The sequence below is a fragment of the Schistocerca nitens genome, chromosome 5 (assembly GCF_023898315.1).
Source record: "Schistocerca nitens isolate TAMUIC-IGC-003100 chromosome 5, iqSchNite1.1, whole genome shotgun sequence".
Classification (NCBI taxonomy): Eukaryota; Metazoa; Arthropoda; class Insecta; order Orthoptera; family Acrididae; genus Schistocerca; species Schistocerca nitens.
The window spans coordinates 319,223,221-319,239,989 of record NC_064618.1 but is presented as its reverse complement, the minus strand read 5'-3'; positions in this window follow the sequence as shown (position 1 = coordinate 319,239,989).

Sequence of the window (16,769 nt, the reverse complement as noted above, 5' to 3'; positions counted from 1 at the left end):
AACTGCCTTCATCCAAGAATCAAATTTACGATGGAAACTGAAAAAGATGGCAAATTACCTTTTTTGGATGTCTTAGTACATAAGAAAGAAAATGGGACTTTGTGTATACCGAAAACCTACGCATACGGACCGCTACCTCCATGCCACAAGTTTTCATCCACAACATCAACGCTTGGGGGTTTTACGCACACTGGTCAAGAGGGCTTATGCTGTTTCGGATTCCGATAACTTGAAACAGGAGTTGGATCACCTCGAGGTTGTCCTCAGGCAGGATGGGTATTCTGATCGCCAAATTACTCGTGCTTTTCAATTTGGACCCCCACGAGAACCAACGGTGGACACTTCCAAATCCGTTGCTTTTTTACCCTTCGTGGGAAGTATTTCTTGGAAAATTTGAAGAATCCTCAGGAAATATGATATTAAAAGCGTCCTTATGCCTTTGGCCAAAACTAGATCCCTTCTTGGATCGGTTAAAGATGATTTAGGACTGAGGAAGCCTGGGATATACAAGATTCCCTGTCACTGCGGAAAGGCCTACATTGGACAGACTGTTCGTACAGTTCAGGATCGATGTGTGGAACATCAACGGGATACACGTCTGCTTCAGCCGGAAAAATCGGCCGTTGCTGAACACTGTCTTAATGAAGGGCACAATATGTCGTACAATGAGACGCAAATTATTGCCTCGGCTTCCCGTTACTGGGACTGCGTAGTGAAAGAATCAATTGAAATACGTCTGTCTGATGATATTATTAATAGAGATAAAGGTTTTCCTTTAAGGAAGACGTGGAATCATATTTTATCACAGATAAAACAACAACGGTCTGATTTCCGACCGGATGCATTTTAATTTTGCGATTCCTCGCTTTTGACAGTTTTCACCGCTGGCGCTGCTGCAATTCTTCGCCTCACAGAGGGCAGCTCTTCCGTTGCTCGCGCACACGCAACGGCCAGTACCCGCGGTATAAAGGGGCCGCCGAATCTGAGGTCTTTTGACACCGCCTTCCTTGCCCTTGCCCCCACCCTGCAGCGCTCCCAACACCTTCTCCAATCCCATCTTGACCGGTTCACCGCTTGGTGCAACCAGTGGTTGCTCAAGGTCAATCCCTCCAAAACCCAGGCGATCATTGTAGGCAAAAACACCCCTTCCTTCCGCCTCCTTGATTTCTATCTCACCATCTATGGCCGTCCTATCGCCCTCACTCCCACCCTTAAGTACCTTGGCGTCGCCCTCGACCGTCGCCTCTCCTGGACTCCCCATTTCCGGACAATCCAAGCCAAGGCACACTCCCGACTCCGTCTCCTCAGGCTCCTTTCCGGCCGTACGTGGGGTCTGGACCCCTCCACCATCCTCCACACCTATAAAACCCTCATCCGCCCTATCCTTTGTTACGCCCATCCGGCCTGGATCTCCGCCCCCCCCCCCCCCAACTTTTCTAAATCCCTCCAAATCCTTGAACGCCATGCTCTCCGCCTCGCCTATCGCATCCGTCTCCCCTCCCCCACGCGGATCCTGTATGATCTCATCCCCTTCCCCAACCTCCTCCTTTTCCTTGAAAGGATACGGATCCTGTACACCTCCCGCAAACTCGATCCTCCTCATCCCATTGTCTCACCCATCCTCTCCCACCCTCGCCCGCTGCCGCGCCTGTATTCCCACGTCCCTCCCGGTCTCCATCTCTCCACCCTCCTTACACTCTCCCAAGGTGGCTTCCGCCAGCTCCCCCTCCCTGATGATGTCCTCCTCCCCTCCATCTACCCCTCCTATCAACTTTGATCCTCCCCCCCACTTCATGTGTCCTTTCCTTTAGGCACCCTCCCTCCCTTCTCTCTCCTTTTTCCCCCCATCCCTCTTCCTCCATCCCTCTTCCCCATGCTTCCCCTCCCCCTTCCTCCTTTCCTCCTATCTCCTATGCCCATGGCATCTCTGCTCTCCCCTCTCCCTCTCCCACCCCCCGTCCACCTTTCTTGGCAGGTCCCCGGACTCGCACACGCTACGTGGACTCTCGCGCGCCGGAGGTCATCGCCATCAGTGTTCACCCTCGCACTTCATCGTTCACCTGTGCCATCGCGATCTTCAGTGATTGTGCTTCGTATCAACAGTTTGCCGTGTGGTTTATCGTCGAGTGTGAACGGCTCCGTGTTTGTCCTTACGTGTCTACTGTTTTATTGCCCACCGTTCTGTAACTTATGTGTATTCTTCCTGTTTTTTCTCATTGTGTATTCTATGGCTGAAGAGCAGCGTAGAATGCTGCTGACAGGCTGCCTGTTGTACAGGTCTCTTCAGTTCCGGCGTGATTGTGCACTCAATCTCACCTGAAGATTGCGGCCAGATGGTCCGCCGAAATATCGTGTTGTCGTCAGGACGATGGAACCAGGCTGCTGCAAACCCGTGAAAATCATCAGTCTATACGTTCCCTCCAATCATTGGCTGGGAAATCCTCTTCAAGCATACAACGAAGGCACAATACATCCTTTTCAAGAGGGCTATACCTAGTAAAGCACTGTTAAAATACCCGTCGATACGTGTCAAACCATTTAGAATGGATTGGCTCAACAAACTTGCCTTGCCTTTCCTGTATCACATACTTAGCAACAGTTACGTGGAAAAATAACGTTGCGGTTGGAACAGCACGACAGCCACGCCAAGACAAAATGTGACATTTTTCCCGTAGAAGAGATGTGAATGAGAAAGACACCCAGTGATTGTCCCCGCAGCGCTCACATGGAGTGGTTCTGCAGGCTGGCTGCGCGCGGACGCCCCCGGCCGGTGGCAGGGGCCGCTGTCAGCTGGCGCGCCGCCTTTGATCACCGCCTGCGCCCGACACGGCCGCCTCCTAGAGCGACAAAGACCTTCAATATCCGAAGGCCCCCCCATCGCCGGCGGCGCCCGAGACGTGCTGCCACAATTGAAAGACCCGACTGCTGCCTCGCGAGCACACTGTGTCTAGTGCGAAGTGCACTATGCTGCACCACTCACTCAAACGACGCGCCGTACAGGCCACCACCGCAACAGAAAGCAAGCACGTCAGCCGGTAGTTGATCATTTTTTGCTCTGCATTAAATGGGTGGTAACGCGTACACCGTCTCTACACGGTCCATCCATATTAATGTTCGACGTCAACGTGCAATAATCGCTCACAGACCACAAGTGGCAGCATCAGCAGTGAAGAGTATGTAAAGCGTGTTGGACGTGGAAAACAGTGCTCTCGTTGTTGTAATGCGGAAATCTACATCCACATGGTTACTCTGCAATTCACACTTAAGTGCCTGCCAGAGGATTCATCGAACCATTTTCATACTGCTTCTCTACCATTACACTCTCGAATGGCGCGTGGGAAAAAGGAACACCTAAATCTTTCCGTTCGAGCTCTGATTTCTCTTATTTTATTATGATGATCAATTCTCCCTACGTAGCCGGCCGGAGTGGCCGAGCAGTTCTAGGCGCTAAAGTCTGTAACAGCGCTACCGCTACGGTTGCAGGTTCGAATCCTGCCTCGGGCATGAATGTGTGTGATGTCCTTAGGTTAGTTCTAGTGGACTGATGACCTCAGAAGTTAAGTCGCATAGTGCTCAGAGCCATTTGAACCCATTCTCCCTACGTAGGTGGGGGTCAACAAAATATTTTCGCATTCGGAAAAGAAAGTTGGTGATTGAAATTTCGTAAATACACTCCTGGAAATGGAAAAAAGAACACATTGACACCGGTGTGTCAGACCCACCATACTTGCTCCGGACACTGCGAGAGGGCTGTACAAGCAATGATCACACGCACGGCACAGCGGACACACCAGGAACCAGGGTGTTGGCCGTCGAATGGCGCTAGCTGCGCAGCATTTGTGCACCGCCGCCGTCAGTGTCAGCCAGTTTGCCGTGGCATACGGAGCTCCATCGCAGTCTTTAACACTGGTAGCATGCCGCGACAGCGTGGACGTGAACCGTATGTGCAGTTGACGGACTTTGAGCGAGGGCGTATAGTGGGCATGCGGGAGGCCGGGTGGACGTACCGCCGAATTGCTCAACACGTGGGGCGTGAGGTCTCCACAGTACATCGATGTTGTCGCCAGTGGTCGGCGGAAGGTGCACGTGCCCGTCGACCTGGGACCGCACCGCAGCGACGCACGGATGCACGCCAAGACCGTAGGATCCTACGCAGTGCCGTAGGGGACCGCACCGCCACTTCCCAGCAAATTAGGGACACTGTTGCTCCTGGGGTATCGGCGAGGACCATTCGCAACCGTCTCCATGAAGCTGGGCTACGGTCCCGCACACCGTTAGGCCGTCTTCCGCTCACGCCCCAACATCGTGCAGCCCGCCTCCAGTGGTGTCGCGACAGGCGTGAATGGAGGGACGAATGGAGACGTGTCGTCTTCAGCGATGAGAGTCGCTTCTGCCTTGGTGCCAATGATGGTCGTATGCGTGTTTGGCGCCGTGCAGGTGAGCGCCACAATCAGGACTGCATACGACCGAGGCACACAGGGCCAACACCCGGCATCATGGTGTGGGGAGCGATCTCCTACACTGGCCGTACACCACTGGAGATCGTCGAGGGGACACTGAATAGTGCACGGTACATCCAAACCGTCATCGAACCCATCGTTCTACCATTCCTAGACCGGCAGTGCACGTCCGCATGTATCCCGTGCCACCCAACGTGCTCTAGAAGGTGTAAGTCAACTACCCTGGCCAGCAAGATCTCCGGATCTGTCCCCCATTGAGCATGTTTGGGACTGGATGAAGCGTCGTCTCACGCGGTCTGCACGTCCAGCACGAACGCTGGTCCAACTGAGGCGCCAGGTGGAAATGGCATGGCAAGCCGTTCCACAAGACTACATCCAGCATCTCTACGATCGCCTCCATGGGAGAATAGCAGCCTGCATTGCTGCGAAAGGTGGATATACACTGTACTAGTGCCGACATTGTGCATGCTCTGTTGCCTGTGTCTATGTGCCTGTGGTTCTGTCAGTGTGATCATGTGATGTATCTGACCCCAGGAATGTGTCAATAAAGTATCCCCTTCCTGGGACAATGAATTCACGGTGTTCTTATTTCAATTTCCACGAGTGTAGATCTCGCCGCAAAGAAAAACCCCTTTGTTTCAGTGACTGCCAGCCCAACTCGCGTATCATATCAGTGACACTCTCACACCTATTGCGCCATAACACGAAACGAGCTGCCCTTCTTTGCACTTTTTCTATGTCATCCGTCAATCCTACCCGGTAAGGATCCGACACCGCGCAGCAATATTCCAGCAATATTAGCTCACAAAGTCAAACCTCAAAGGTTACTAAGGCTCGCGACCGTTGCTTGCGCGACTGGCACGGAATTTAAATACACATCTTTCAGATGTAGAAACACCCCTACCAACTACTGTTTATCTCTGACAACTCCTCCTTGTTGGGATTTTATTTTTGTCAGTACATGTAGAGTCGTTAAACTTGAAACACTGATTCTACACAAATATAGGCTTTTACAGATACACTACCTTAAAGAGATGCAAAAGAGAAACTTTTTCGTATTTTAAAATCATTTTCATCCGCTCGATTTCGGCTGGTTTTAAGTGTTTCGTTTGACACAAGGGGACGTGCAATGAAAAATGGACGTCATAGAACTTTCGTTAGAGAATGTACCATTCATACTACAATTCATCGCAGTCATTTGAGATTTGATGTTGTGAGTGAATGTTAGTCACGAACGCATTTGAGACGACGAAGACGCCATTACCAAAAGCCCATTGAGTTGGAACGAAGTCTTGTAATAAGGTTTAGGGAAGCCAGATGTTCTATCCACAATACTGGAGAAAGACTTGCCAGGAATGTGGCCATTGTACATGACTGCTGGACTGATGGAAAGGTACGGTCACAAGAAGACTGGGCTCCGTACAGCCACGTAGCACTATCGAATAGGAAGACCGTTGTGTTCAGCGCACGGCTGTGACGCATCATATCGTATCTGCAGCAGCAATTCGAGCAGCGGTTGGCACCACAGTTACAACGAAATGATAAATATCGGTTAGTTCAAGGACAGCTCTGAGCAAGCCGTCCTGTAGCGTGAATTCCACTGACCCCGAACCACCGCTGTTTGCGAGTTCAGTGGTGTCAAGCGAGAGCTCGTTCCAGGGTGGAGTGGAGGTCTGTTGTGTTTCCTGATGAACGCTGGTTCTGCCTGGAAGCCAGTGATGGCCATGTGTTGGTTAAAAGGAGACAAGGTGATCGCCTGCAGTCAACCTAGAAACATTGGCCGGCCGCGGTGGTCTCGCGGTTCTAGGCGCGCAGTGCGGAACCGTGCGACCGCTAAGGTCGCAGGTTCGAATCCTGCCTCGGGCATGGATGTGCGTGATGTCCTTAGGTTAGTTAGGTTTAGGTAGTTCTAAGTTCTAGGGGACTGATGACCACAGCAGTTGAGTCCCATAGTGCTCAGAGCCATTTGAACCATTTTTTAGAAACATTGGACCTACTCCTGGAGGATAGTCTTGATGCTATTTTGTGTGATAGCAGGAGCGCTCTTGTGGTTGACCCGCGCACCCTGAATGCAAATTTGTACATGAGTAGTGATTCGACCTGTTATGCTGCTATTCGTGAACAGAATCGCATGAGGTGTTTTCCAACAGGATAACGCTCGCCCATACACCGTTGGTGTAACCCAGCATGCTCTACAGAGTGTCGACGTGTTGCCTTGGCCTGCTAGATCACTAGATCTATCTCCAATCGAGCTCTTATAGGACACTAGCGTACGACAGCTCCTGCGTTATCCACAACCAGCATTAACAGCCCTGTATTGTCCGACCAAGTGCAACAGGTGTGGAACTGCAGTGCACAAACTGACATCCGGCACCTGTAATTCAAAATGCGTGCAAGTTTGCATGCTTCTTCAACGTTCTGGTGGTTACGCGGGTTATCAATCTACTAGCGTTTCACATTCGCAGTGGTTTTCGTCGTGCTTACTTTATCCTGTGATCTTGTAAAGTTAATCACTAGTTATCTCCACAAATGTACCCACCAAATTTAATTTCTACACAGTAATTATGTCATTGTGCTGGGATTTTTTTCGGTGAGTGTAGTATAGAAACACAAGCAGCCGCAGAAACAATACCGTGCTAGTAAAATTGCAATCAGTAAATTTACAGGAATAATAAATGAAGTATTATTTGGCAGAAAGTAGAACATCTGCTTTCAAAACTTTATGTTGACAAATGTAGTCTTACATAAGAAAGATTAGAGATAAAGGTCCCTTCCACAACAAGGTCATCAGAGGCAGGGACAATCTTGAAATACGGAAGGGGGGGGGGAGGGGGGGAACGAAAGTGGTCGAGCCATTTCAATGTAACCAGCCCGGCATTTGCCTGGAGCGATTTATGGAAATCAGAGACAACCTAAATCTAGGTGGCCGAGAGCATATTTGAACCGTCGTCCTCCTGAATGCTAGTCTAGCTACACTATGTGATAAAAAGTATCGGGACACTCCCAAAAACGTAAGTTTTTCATATGCGGTGCATTGTGCTGCCACCTACTGCCAGGTGCTCCATATCAGTGACCTCAGTAGTCAATAGACATCGTGAGAGAGCAGAATAGGACGCTCCACCGAACTCACGGACTTCGAACGTGGTCAGGTGATTGTGTGCCACTTGTGTCATACGTCTGTACGCGAGATTTCCACGTTCCTAAACACCCCTAGTCCACTGTTTCCGGTGTGATAGTGAAACGGAAACGTGAAGGGACACCACAAAAGTGTAGAGGCCGAACTCGTCTGTTGACTCACAGAGACCACAGGCAGTTGAAGAGGGTCGTAATGTGTAATAGGCAGACATCTATCCAGACCGCCGCTCAGGAATTCCGAACTGCTTCAGCATCCACTGCAAGCACTATGACAGTTAGGCGGGAGGTGAGAAAACTTGGATTTCACGGTCGATCGGCTGCTCATAAGCCACACACCACGCCGGTAAATGCCAAACGACGCCTCGCTTGGTGTAAGGAGCGTAAACATTGGACGACTGTTCAGTGGAAAAACGTTGTGTGGAGTGACTGGTCACGGTACACAATGTGGCGAACCGATGGCAGGGTGTGGGTATGGCGAATGCCCGGTGAACGTCATCTGCCGGCGTGTGTAGTGCCCACAGTAAAATTCGGAGGCGGTGGTGTTCTGGTGTGGTGCTTCATGGAGGGGGCTTGCACCCCTTGTTATTTTGCGTGGGACTATCGCAGCACAGGCCTACATTGATGTTTTAAGCACCTTCTTGCTTCCCACTGTTGAAGAGCAATTCGGGGATGGCGGTTCCATCTTTCAACACGATCGAGCACCTGTTCGTAATGCACGGCCTGTGGCAAAGTGGTTACACGACAATAACATCCCCGTAATGGACTGGCCTGCACAAAGTCCTGACCTGAACCCTATAAAACACCTTTGGGATGTTTTGGAACGCCGACTAAGTGCCTGGCCTCACCGACGGATAGCACTAAGTGAAGACACCTTCCAGCACTTGACTGAATGTATGCCTGTGCGAGTGGAAATTTTCATCAAGGCTAAGGGTGAGTCAACACCATATTGAATTCCAGCATTACCGATGGAGGGCGCCACGAACTTTTCAGCGAGGTGTCCGAATACTTTTGACCACATAGCGTACCTCGCTCAGTCCTCATGAAGGTCTGTGAGCCTGAAGTGGTTGTGTAATAAATAAATTTATATTATTAGCTCAGTAGCTCTCGTTGGTGAAACATGGCGTTTTCTTCAAATATTTATGTGAGGTGCCATATTTTTAAAATATATCGATATCTTTCGCGTTTGAGTGCTAGTGGTATCGGCTATAAGTTGTAAATATCTGACATCATCACACATTTGGGAGGTTTATGGCGTTTCAGAAGCTTAGTTACTTGAAATACTAGGCGCCCACCCGCTAACAAGAAGTAGTAATGAAAGCGCCCTTTGTACAGCCGCGTAGAACGTGTCTTTTGTGACCTACATGTTCTTTTATACATGCTCACAAAAGCGTCCACAGTGCGCTCCATAGATCCGCGGATCTTCAGTAACGAGAATGGCACAGAGGCGCAAACTAGAGAGAACAGAACGGGGCAGAAAACAAGAGCGCGTGGCGTGGCGCTGGAGCCGCAATTTTCCGGGCGGCTGCAGCCGGTTGTGACAGCCTGTCGGGTAAACAAACAGCATTCTTCCAGCGCATTTGCTGCCAGACAACACAACAGCCACACGCTGTCTGCAGTTCGGCGCGCACATTCCACCACGTGCCTCCGGGCGACAGCCAACACTTCAGTCATTTATGGTGCAGCCAGAGATAAGCTTGTGTACATAGTTTGTGCGCGGTCGTTACTAGCCGTAAGTTAGACAGTACTATGGCCATCTTCTTACGGTTCGTAATATCGTGCAATTTGTGGTTGTAGGGGGAGAACGTCATGGGATAGCGATATGCACACATACAATTCGTGGTAGTATCGCGTACACTAGATACAAAAGCGCAGTGCATTGATACAGCAGTCATTTATACCCGGGCGATTCATGTGAAAACGTTTCCGACGTGATTTTGACAGCACAATGTGAGTTAACAGAATTTGAACACGGAATGGTAGTAGAGTTCGACGCATGGGACGTTCCATTTCGGAAATTGTTAGGCTATTCAATATTCCGCAATCCACAGTGGAAGAGTGTGTCAAGAATATCAAGTATCAGGCATTACCTCTCACCACGGACAACGGCCATCACTTAACGACCAAGAGCAATATGGTTTGGGTATAGCTGTCAGTGTTAATGGACAAGCTATACTGCATAAGCCTCTCGTGGGCTCGTGACCATATAAGTTGGAACCAAGGTGACTGTGAAACGGTCGCCTGATCAGATGAGTCCCGATTTCAGTTAATTAGAGCTGATGGTAGGTTTCGAGTGTGGCGCAGACCCCATGAAGCCGTGGACGTAGGTTGTCAACAAGGCACTGTGCAAACCGGTGGTGGCTCCGGATGTCTTAACATGAAATAGACTGAACCGATCATTGACTGGAAATAGTCATTTTCGGCTGCTTCGAAAGCATTTGCAGCCATTCATGGACTTCATGTCTCCAAACAACAATGAAATTTTATGGATGACAATACGCTATGTCACTGGGCCACAGTTATTCACGACTGGTTTGTAGAACATTCTGGACGATTGGTGCGAATGATTTGGCCAGCCTGATCGCCCGACATGAATCCCATCGAACCTATGTGGGACATAATCGACAGGTCAGTTCGTGCACAAAATTCTTCACCAGCAACATTTTCTTTGGTAAGGACGGCTATAGAGGCAGCATGGTTCAATATTTCTGCAGGGGACTTCCAACAACGTCTTGAGCCTTGCAAAGTTTAGCTGCTGTTCTACGCTGGACAACAGGAGGTCCGACACGATGTTAGGCAGTATCTCATGACTTCTGTCACCTCAGTGTATGATTGTAGAAAATACAGAACTAGATAAAGTGTATCAAATATATTACCAGTTGTTGACCGACTACTTCGTCATTATCTGACAGTCTTACACCTCAGAACCGGCCGAGGTGGCCGAGCGATTCTAGGCGCTACAGTCTGGAACCGAGCGCCGGGACGGTCGCAGGTTCGAATCCTGCCTTGGGCACGGATGTGTGTGACGTCCTTAGGTTATGGCTCTGAGCACTATGGGACTCAACATCTTAGGTCATAAGTCCCCTAGAACTTAGAACTACTTAAACCTAACTAACCTAAGGACATCACACACACCCATGCCCGAGGCAGGATTCGAACCTGCGACCGTAGCAGTCCCGCGGTTCCGGACTGCAGCGCCAGAACCGCTAGACCACCGCGGCCGGCTCCTTAGGTTAGTTAGACTTAAGTAGTTCTAAGTTCTAGGGGACTGATGACCTCAGATGTTGAGTCCCGTAGTGCTCAGAGCCATTTGAACCTTTTTTTTTTTTTTTACACGTCAAAGTGTTATATAGTGGAATCTCATTTATCGGGCCTCGGTGGGATTGTATATCATACAGGTAATGGGAAATTCCTATCATTTCGGGGACACAAAGAACAGAATGGAAAGCGTTAAATGCTGTAAACACACACGTGATATTTATTTTCATGTAAAGTTGCAATTTTACCATCACTGCACGACTTTCCTGTCAATAGCCAATAAGTTTCGTGTGGAGAATGAACGTCTTAAACCTTTAATCCGATGGTCACTTTGCAAATGAAATCAACACTCGTCGCCAAATGACAAACAACATACTGACGTCAAAACAGGAAACATTTCACATTCTGACTGCTACAGCGCCATTTTTCACCTGCTGGCAGAAAGTGGAACTATTATTTTTTCAGCACACTCCAAATGCGCATTGATTGATGAACGTATCTACAATGTTTCGGCGGCCTGCGCTGTATACAGTTCGCACTGCAGAGCTCGGAACATCGTCAGTTTAATTATAACGATCACCGAGTATTATATTAAACAGATTCAACGTAGAACTCCGGTTGTGTTTAAATTCTGCAGCAGCAGTCTTTCTTACTTATACATAAGCATTACGAAATAAGTCGTATCTGTTGAGGCATACGGTTCTAGGCGCTACAGTCTGGAACCGAGCGACCGCTACGGTCGCAGGTTCGAATCCTGCCTATGGCATGGATGTGTGTGATATCCTTAGGTTAGTTAGGTTTAATTAGTTCTAAGTTCTGGGCGACTGATGACCTCAGAAGTTAAGTCGCATAGGGCTCAGAGCCATTTGAGCCATTTTGTTGAGGCATACAGTCGAAAAGTCATCCCATGTGTGAAGCCATACGTGAAGTAATTGATTGACATTACAATCTAAGAAAAAAAATATCATCCTAGACTCACAAATGGCTCTCAGCACTATGGGACTTAACATCTATGGTCATCAGCCCCCTAGAACCTAGAACTACTTAAACCTAACTAACCTAATGACATCACACAACACCCAGTCATCACGAGGCAGAGAAAACTAGTTTCACAAAACTATGTCCCCTCATGCGTGAACCACGAGACCTCCACAAACAGTCTGTCGCTAAAATCAGGCGTTCTAATTTCTAGCAAATACACATTCGAAGATAACACAGATGACTACTGATTACATCTTGGTACGTTACATGCTTTTCTGGTATGCCAATAAGTGTGAGTTACTTTCATGAACAAGAGAGAGTACATGAAACATAAGTTACGTCAAAAAATTAAAGAAATATGTAATACAATTTCAAAATGATATACATGAAAATTACACGTTGATCAAGGCGCTCGAAAATATTGGGAACTTATAATGTAAAGTCAATGATGATCTCTTAATATTAGACAAATCGGACGCTGCTGTTCCCAGATCCAAGAAATGCTCCCTTCAGAAGTTAAAAATGCAACAGACAAGACAAAAAAGGGACTGGTCCAGGTAATGATGACCTCCCAGAAGAAGAATCTATAAAGAATTCAGTTAAAATATTTTCAAGTTGTTTGAACAGTGGAAAATTAAAGAGAGATTGCAGTAAACCCAAAATAATCTTAATAAATAAGAAACTAGTGCCAAAGAAATAAAGAACTGTCGCCCAATGAGCCTTTCGTCCATACTGTACCAAGTTTTTACTAGAGTTTTGACTCAAGATTGAACATTACACCTGGTTCAACATACTGAGCAAACTGAGTTCCGCGCAGGATTTAAATACAACTGGCCATATCCTCACTCTATGCGAAACTATGCGTAGAAAAATTAGTACCATCTACTTCTTTGCCTTTATAGATTTTGAAAAGGGACTCGGTTTGATCAGTCAACCAGAGGCTTCAACAGGACAAGGAATAGAACAGGGGTATTTTACAGTCATGTGTAACTTACACAAAAACACCACATTGAAATTTCCCGCTGAAAAGAGTGTAAAACACGTTGACTCTGTACCTCCAAAACTATTATCAGCAGTCCTAGAAAATGAGATGTCTAAATTGATATGGAAAAAAAGGGATTCCAAGTTCTGGAAAAGAGAGATTAAATAATCTGACGTTTGCTGATGATATTGTTCTATTTGCAAATAATGTAGAAGAACTTCAAATACTGCCTAGCGATATTCCGGTAGTCTGCTCTGAAGTTTGTCTAAAAGTGAATCATGATAAAACTAAGATCATGGTGAATGAATGGACACTAGAGCTAAAGATATCTATTGGAAGTATCAACCTGCAAAGGCCCAAGTATGTGTCAGTCTGGGTCAACTAGTAAATATGAGGGGAGACATAAAACCAGAAATATTTCGACGTATTAAATTAGGTTCAAAAATGGCTCTGAGCACTATGGGACTCAACTGCTGTGGTTATCAGTCCCATAGAACTTAGAACTACTTAAACCTAACTAACCTAAGGACATCACACACATCCATGCCCGAGGCAGGATTCGAACCTGCGACCGTAGCAGTCGCACGGTTCCGGACTGCGCGCCTAGATCAGCGAGACCACCGCGGCCGGCTATTAAATTAGGATGGCAAGCTTATTCTGCAGTTTTGAAATCAAGGTGTGGGCCGTGTTGAAGAAAACAGTTGGCCATCGTATGCTGACAGTGATAACTTATGGTTGTGAGACATGAACATTTATTGAAATCATTGTTTGAAAACTAATAGTAAACCAAAGAGGAATGGAAAGGTCAATGATGGGCTACACAAAGAAAGCAGTTGATATGATACGGACAGGAAAGGTCAGGCACATAAAGGAAAGAGTGAATACTCTGAAATGGCAGTGGGCTGGCCATATCGCTCAAAGAAAAGATAGCAGTTGGTCGAAACATGTACTAGATAGGAGCCAAACGTACAGAAAAAACACAGCTGGGTTGAATTGGCAACGGGAAGCTCAACAACGGCAGAAATGGAAGAACTGCTGGGATCCTATGTTGCACACCGATTCACAGAGGCCACATCACTTCGATATGAGCATGGCTCAGTATTTCTGCAAGGGACTTCTAACGACTTGTGAGACCTGAGTTTCTCCTGGCGTATACAACTTTCAAATAACTTTCGGGAATTCAGCCAGGTAACACTTTCAGCGACCGCTGATATTTCGGCGGGAGAACACCCCGCCATTTTCAAGGCAAACTGCAACGCACATGCGATGTACATGCAAATTTAAAACCTCGGTTCTCGGACTGATGCAGGAACTTACACACTAGACACTAGTGCCACCAAAGATGACCAAAGTTAGAGATATCAATAGTGAGACTATGAACTCGCAGGTGAGGTAGCATTGACTCTGTCCCTCTGTTTTTTGGCAATGGAGAGAGCCGGATTCCAAACAGAATTTAAACAAAAACCGGCATCCCTGTTGACGAGGTTGATCGCTAATTTAATCTCAACTGCCTCCTTAATAGCTGGACACGCATGCCAATATTTCGGTGTTATTATATATATATATATATATATATATATATATATATATATATATATATATATATCTGCTATTGCCAAACATTGCTTGGATACTGGTCACTCCATGTTATGTAATAACACCGAGATATTGGCATGCACGTCCTCCTATCAATGAGGCAGTTGAGATAAATTTGCGAGCAACCTCGTTAACAGGCATGGAGTTTTTTTGTTTAAACTCTCTATGGAATCCGGCTCTCTCCCTTGTCAAAAAAGAGAGGGACAGAGTCAATGCTACCTCCCCTGCGAGTTCATAGTCTCACTATCGATATCTCTGACTTTGGTCATTGTCGGTGGCACTAGTGTCTGATGTGTGTGTTATCTTTCCTGCATCAGCCCGAGAACCGATATTTTAAATTTGCATGTACGTCGCCTGTCCGTTGCAGTTTGCCTTGAAAATGGCGGGGTGTTCACCCGCCGAAATATCGGCGGTCGCTGAAAGTGTTACCTGGCTGAATACCCGGAAGTTATTTGAAAGTTCTAACGACTTGTCGAGTCCATGGCACGTCGAGTTGCTGCACTGCGCCGAGCGAAAGGAAATCCGATATTAGGAGGTACTCCACATACATTAGTCAACTCAGTGGGAATTTACTGCTTTCATTCTGATGTCCTCCATTTCCACGCCAGCCAAAAGTCGGTTACACGCCGGTGCACTGGTACATAAGCAAACACTACAGCATTTGGTGTCCAACTCATGTTCGTCGTGCACGGGATCACGGGATCTGCAGCAGGAACGAGAGCGGGGTCAGCCAGAGCTTCCTGCCGCTGTGCGATGCCACGCCGCAGGCCATTCGCCGCTCCCGTGTCCGGTGTTCGCTCTGCAGGCCGCGCCCGCACTGCGATGCTGCCAGCGACGCGCGGCTCATTTATTAATGCCGCCGGTGGCGCCATATTTTATTCCGTATGATCCTAATGCGCCAACTAATTTATGTGGAGCCACTCACAGCGAGCACATTACGCAGCTGGAGCGTGTCGCCCAAATACAAGTGCGCATGCGCCAAAATCTGCGCACCCCCGAGCGCAACAGCACAAAACAGCGGCTGTTTTTCTAATTCAGAGCAGCAGATAGCCGTGATAGGGCTCTAGCAGCACGCGTAGACAATACATAGGATATCGATATCCCTACACTAGGTAGTACTGGTCAAAAAAAAAAAATGTTGCTATACTGAGGTGCCTGAAACCAATACCTGCCAATTTGTGTTTCGGTCCCATCTGTCTGCCGGCCGGCGTGGCCGAGAGGTTCTAGGCGCTAAAGTTGTAGAATTTTAGATGTTTTTTCCTCGCGTGGCATGTCGTTTTTGGAAACCCAGAATCTACTCTGTAGGAATCAACATGGATTCCGGAAACAGCGATCGTGTGAGACCCAACTCGCTTTATTTGTTCATGAGACCCAGAAAATATTAGATACAGGCTCCCAGGTAGATGCTATTTTCCTTGACTTCCGGAAGGCGTTCGATACAGTTCCACACTGTCGCCTGATAAACAAAGTAAGAGCCTACGGAATTTCGGACCAGCTGTGTGGCTGGATTGAAGAGTTTTTAGCAAACAGAACACAGCATGCTGTTATCAATGGAGAGACGTCTACAGACGTTATAGTAACCTCCGGCGTGCCACAGGGGAGTTTTATGGGACCATTGCTTTTCACAATATATATAAATGACCTAGTAGATAGTGTCGGAAGTTCCATGCGGCTTTTCGCGGATGATGCTGTAGTATACAGAGAAGTTGCAGCATTAGAAAATTGTAACGGAATGCAGGAAGATCTGCAGCGGATAGGCACTTGGTGCAGGGAGTGGCAACTGACCCTTAACATAGACAAATGTAATGTATTGCGAATACATAGAAAGAAGGATCCTTTTTTGTATGATTATATGATAACGGAACGAACACTGGTAGCAGTTACTTCTGTAAAATATCTGGGAGTATGCGTACTGAACGATTTGAAGTGGAATGATCATATAAAATTAATTGTTGGTAAGTCGGGTACCAGGTTGAGATTTATTGGGAGAGTCCTTACAAAATGTAGTCCATCAACAAAGGAGGTGGCTTACAAAACACTCGTTCCACCTATACTTGAGTGTTGCTCATCGGTGTGGGATCGGTACCAGATCGGGTTGACGGAGAAGATCCAAAGAAGAGCGGCGCGTTTCGTCACAGGGTTATTTGGTAACCGTGATAGCGTTACGGAGATGTTTAGCAAACTCAAGTGGCAGACTCTGCAAGAGAGGCGCTCTGCATCGCGGTGTAGCTTGCTGTCCAGGTTTCGAAAGGGTGCGTTTCTGGATGAGGTATCAAATATATGGCTTCCCCCTACTTATACCTCCCGAGGAGATCACGAATGTAAAATTAGAGACATTCAAGCGCGCACGGAGGCTTTCA